Source organism: Lissotriton helveticus, chromosome 3_1 (genome assembly GCF_964261635.1).
Source record: "Lissotriton helveticus chromosome 3_1, aLisHel1.1, whole genome shotgun sequence".
Classification (NCBI taxonomy): domain Eukaryota; kingdom Metazoa; phylum Chordata; class Amphibia; order Caudata; family Salamandridae; genus Lissotriton; species Lissotriton helveticus.
This window is the reverse complement of record NC_136061.1, coordinates 407,393,745-407,398,703: the sequence shown is the minus strand read 5'-3', so window position 1 is coordinate 407,398,703 and position 4,959 is coordinate 407,393,745. Positions and strand designations below refer to the sequence as shown.

Here is a 4,959-nt window from a genome sequence, read left to right as displayed (position 1 = left end):
TTCCTCCCTGCATGGCCTGTCCGACTAGCGGGCCTGCTGCCTGGCGGGAGGCCCTTCACCCTACCCAGCAGAGCGAAAGCCAAGTGGCCCCGGCAGCTCGTGACCCCCAGTGGTATGACCCGAGCGGAAGGGGTCGGGTGGCGCCAGGCCCTCAGATGCATCTGCCCAGCAGGTTCGTAGGCTCTGTGCGCCCTGCTGTCACCCCTCTCCTCCCAGCACATTTCCATAGCAGTTCGGAACTAATTTTCCGAGGGGTGCTGCTGCCGCCAGGCCCCGGCACCCATGTGTCTCGCTCAGGCTGCAACTTGGCCTGTCTCTCCCTCCCGGGTGAGATGCCTGGGTCCGCTGGTGCCCATGCAACTGCACCTCTCCACCCCTCCAGCGAGCACTCCTGTCTAGGCAGGTGGGTTCCTTCCCCCAGCAGGCTCCCAGAAGGAGGGGTGCGTGAAGGTTGCCGGTCAGGGAAATGGGCATGCAGCCCCCCAAACCCACCCCGTCAGAAGTGCGGCTACCTGGTTGATCCTGCCAGTAGCATATGCTTGTCTCAAAGATTAAGCCATGCTCGCGTAAGTACACACGGCCGGTACAGTGAAACTGCGAATGGCTCATTAAATCAATTATGGTTCCTTTGATCGCTCCATCTGTTACTTGGATAACTGTGGTAATTCTTTTTTTTTTAAGATGTTTTTATTAATACAACAAAGTCATGTGCATTATCAGGACAGTACATTATGACTTACACATGCGTCACAAGCCAGACAGTAAGCAAATACATGTACATATTATAGACATTCTGCACTTTCTGTACAGTTATGCATTGCCAATTCCACCATTGGGGACACCACAATCTCTATTTATTCCAGTTCGACCACTTTCGGTCCCATTTCTTGGGGCACCCTCTCGCCACAAATACATCCGTTTCTGCCAGCATACACCTATCAAGCTCTTTCACCCACATATGGACGCCCGGTGCGATACTACTCCCCCACCCTCTCGCTATTTCCCTTTTAACCAGTGTGTATCCTAATGTCGTAAACTGTTTTTCCACTTCCGTCAGGTCAGTCACCTCCCAGATATTCAACAAACCCAACCGTGGCATCAGGGCAAATTCTTTTTGTAAGGCCTTACACATGTGTTCCGAGGCCCGCTCCCACAGGGCCCTCAACTTTGGGCAGCTCCACAGATTGTGGTCAAACGTGGCATGTTGGTCACATCCCCTCAAGCAGAGATTGTCAGATCTAGAACCTATTTGCTTCAGAGTTTGTCCAGTCATATATGAGCGATGCAGTATCCTGAGTTGGATTAACCTGTATTTTAATGTGATGGCTGCCCCCCGAGGTGACATAACTGTGGTAATTCTAGCACAAATACATGCCGCCGAGCGCTGACCTCCTGGGATGCGTGTATTTATAAGACCAAGACCAATGCGGGCTCGCCAGGCCGCTTTGGTAACTCTAGATAACCTCTGGCCTATTGAACGTCCCTGTGATGGCGACGATACATTCGGATGTCTGCCCTATCAACTTTTGATGGTACTTTCTGTGCCTACAATGGTGACCACGGGTAATGGGGAATCAGGGTTCGATTCCAGAGAGGGAGCCTGAGAAACAGCTACCACATCCAAGGAAGGAAGCAGGCGCGCAAATTATCCACGCCCGACTCGGGGAGGAAGTGACGAAAAATAACAATATAGGACTCTTTCGAGGTCTTATAATTGGAATGAGTACACTTTAAATCCTTTAAAGAGGATCCATTGGAGGGCAAGTCTGGTGCCAGCAGCCACGGTAATTCAAGCTCCAATAGCGTATATTAAAGTTGCTGCAGTTAAAAAGCCTGTCCCAGCCCCTGCCTTTCGGTGCCCCCTTGATGCTCTTGACTGAGTGTTCTGGGGGCCCGAAGCGTTTACTTAAAAAAAATTAGAGTGTTCAAAGCAGGCCGGTCGCCTGAATACTTCAGCTAGGAATAATGGAATAGGACTCTGGTTCTATTTTGTTGGTTTTCGGAACTAGGGCCATGATTAAGAGGGATGGCCGGGGGCATTCATATTTCCCTAGAGGTGAAATTCTTGGACCGGCGCAAGACGAACCAAAGCGAACGCATTTGCCAAGTATGTTTTCATTAATCAAGAACGAAAGTCGGAGGTTCGAAGACAATCAGAAAACGTCGTAGTTCCGACCATAAACGATGCCAACTAGTGATCCGGCGGCATTATTCCCATGACCCGCCGAGCAGCTTCGGGGAAACCAAAGTCTTTGGGTTCCGAAGAGAGTATGGTGCAAAGCTGACTTAAAATAATTGACGGAAGGGCACCACCAGGAGTGGAGTCTGCGGCTTAATTTGACTCAACATGGGAAACCTCACCCGGCCCAGACACAGAAAGGATTGACAGATTGAGACCTCTTTCTCGATACTGTGGGTGGTGGTGCATGGCTGTTCTTAGTTGGTGGAGCGATTTGTCTGGTTAATTCCGATAACGAACGAGACTCCTTCATGCAACTAGTTACGCGACCCCCAGCGGTCGGCGTCCAACTTCTTAGAGCGACAAGTGGCGTTCAGCCACTCGAGATCGAGGAATAACAGGTCTGTGATGCCCTTAGATGTCTGGGGCTGCACGCGCGCTACACTGAACAGATCAGCGTGTTTCTACCCTTCGCCGACAGGTGCGGGTAACCCGCTGAACCCCGTTCGTGATAGGGATTGGGGATTGCAATTATTTCCCATGAACGAGGAATTCCCAGTAAGTGCGGGTCATAAGCTCGTGTTGTACACACCGCCTGTCGCTACTACCAATTGGATGATTTGGTGAGGTCCTCGGATCGGCCACGCTGGGGTCTGCAATGGCCCTGGCGGAGCGCCAAGGAGACGATCAAACTTCACTACCTAGAGAAAATAAAAGTCATAACAAGGTTTCCGTAGGTGAACCTGTGGAAGGATCATTAACGGCGGAGCAGCCCAAGAGACCGACAGCGCTAACCCGGAGCCCTCGGCTGCCTCCTGGAAGCACGCACCGTAGGCACAGGGCCCAGGCCCTGGCGCGCCCCAGCCGGCGGATCGGTCCGCGGCTGCATGAGGTGCTCAGATGAGGACCAGAAACGGACGGCTGACGGTGCAGGTGGGGTGACCCTTCCTCGTTGCAAGGTACCTGGTTTGACCCGGTCCCGTGCGGCCGGGCCGAGGGGTTTGAAGACTCGCATGGTCCGGGAGGGACCGGCGGCTGTGGGGCTGCCTATTCCCATCGCTCTAAGAACCTCCTCCCTCGCCCACGGGTGGGTGGGGGACAACTCCCGGGCCGAGCACCTGGGTATGTTTTTTTCTCCCAACGGTGCAGTCTGACTCCCAAAAGGGAAGCCTTGAATGGGGCCCCCGGGCCGTCTCGCCACGCGGGCGGCTGACGGACGGTGGCGCCTTCCTCCCGCCTCTCCTGCACCCGCAGGTGGGCAAACGTTTTCAAAAATTTGCCTGTGACTCTTGGCAGTGGATCACTCGGCTCACGCGTCAATGAAGAATGCAGCTAGCTGCGAGAATTAGTGTAAATTGCAGGATACATTGATCATCGACACTTCGAACGCACCTTGCGGTCCAGGGTTCCTCCCGGGGCTACGCCTATCTGAGGGACGCTCAATCGTCCCAGGGATTCCCCGGGACACGGCTGGGGCTGTCACAGGGTTAGCTCCGCTTCCCCTTCGTCCCCCCACAAGGTCAGACTCCGATCGCCTGCGGCAGCCCCCTCGCCGGGTCCTGCCGCAGAGGTACGCCGCTGGCGCGCCTAGCCCTGTGAAGGGGTCTGCCGACCGGTCCGCCCTGGACCCGTCCCGGGGCGCTTGGCTGCGTGCCACCAGTGGCTGGCTGTGGTGTCCCACAGGCTACCCGTGCGCACAAGCTTCGGGCGCCGACCTTCAGGGCCGTCTTCCCGGCGAGGGCGAAACACCTCCAGATCCGATCCTGAGAAAGAGGGCGCGCACTGCCGGGACACCAGGCCCCTGCTCCAGCAGGGGTCTGGCCTTCCCCGGCTCCCCCTTAACGCTCCGGCGTTTTCTTCCGACTACGACCTCAGATCAGACGTGGCAAACCGCTGAATTTAAGCATACTACTAAGCGAAGGAAGAGAAACTAACCAAGATTCCCCCAGTAAGGGTGAGTGGAGAGGGAAGAGCCCAGCGCTGAATCCCCGTCCGGCGGCCAGTGCGGGAAATGTGGTGTACAGAAGACCGACTCCATGGCATCGCTCAGTGGGCCCAAGTCTTTCTGATCGAGGCTCACCCGGCGGACGGTGTTAGGCCAGTAGCGGTCCCCGGCGCGCAGGGATCGGGTCTTCTCGGAGTTGGGTTGCTTGGGAATGCAGCCCAAAGCGGGTAATAAACTCCATCTAAGGATAAATATGGGCGCAAGACCAATAGCCAACAAGTACCGTAAGAGAAAATTGAAAAGAACTTTGAAGAGATTTCAAAAGGGCAGGAGACCATCGAGAGGTAAACAGATGGGGTCTGTGCAGTCCGCCTGGAGGATTCAACATGGCGGGAAGGTCGGTGGCCCGGGAGTTCCGGATCCCCTCCACGGGACCAGCGCCCGGGCCCTACCCAGCCCCAGCAGGGTGCATTTCATCCACGGCGGTTCGGCGCGACCGGCTCCGGGACGGCTGGGAAGGCTTCGGGGTGGTCGTTCCCGGCCGCCCCTTGGGGCGCGGCGGGGCGGTTGAAAGGGGGACAGGGCCCCCTGCTCCCGGCATGACTGTCGACTGGGCCAGACTGTTCTCAGTGCGCCCCAACCGTGTTGCGCCACCGGACGGGGAGGCCCACGCCAGGCTCCACGGTTCTGCGGCGAAGTGTCTTGGAACACGGACGAAGGAGTCTAACACGTGCGTGAGTCGGAGGGCCGAGCAAAACCCTGTGGCGCAATGAAGGTGAGGGCTGGCGTGCGCCAGCTGAGGTGGGATCCTGATGCGCTTCCAGCGGCGGGCGCA

General features: G+C 56.4%; 1 non-coding gene and 2 pseudogenes across 1 annotated transcript; all 3 read left to right on the top strand.

The window, feature by feature from the left end:
* The first annotated feature begins 509 nt into the window (after positions 1-509).
* On the top strand, positions 510-2,939 carry LOC144825431 (18S ribosomal RNA; annotated as a pseudogene).
* Positions 2,940-3,463: 524 nt separating this feature from the next.
* Positions 3,464-3,617, top strand: LOC144825690 (5.8S ribosomal RNA). The gene has a single exon (XR_013609511.1). It is a non-coding gene; the product is annotated as a 5.8S ribosomal RNA (ribosomal RNA).
* A 450-nt stretch (positions 3,618-4,067) lies between these two features.
* The window catches only part of LOC144825557 (28S ribosomal RNA), a 3,615-nt pseudogene continuing 2,723 nt past the window's right edge, over positions 4,068-4,959 (top strand).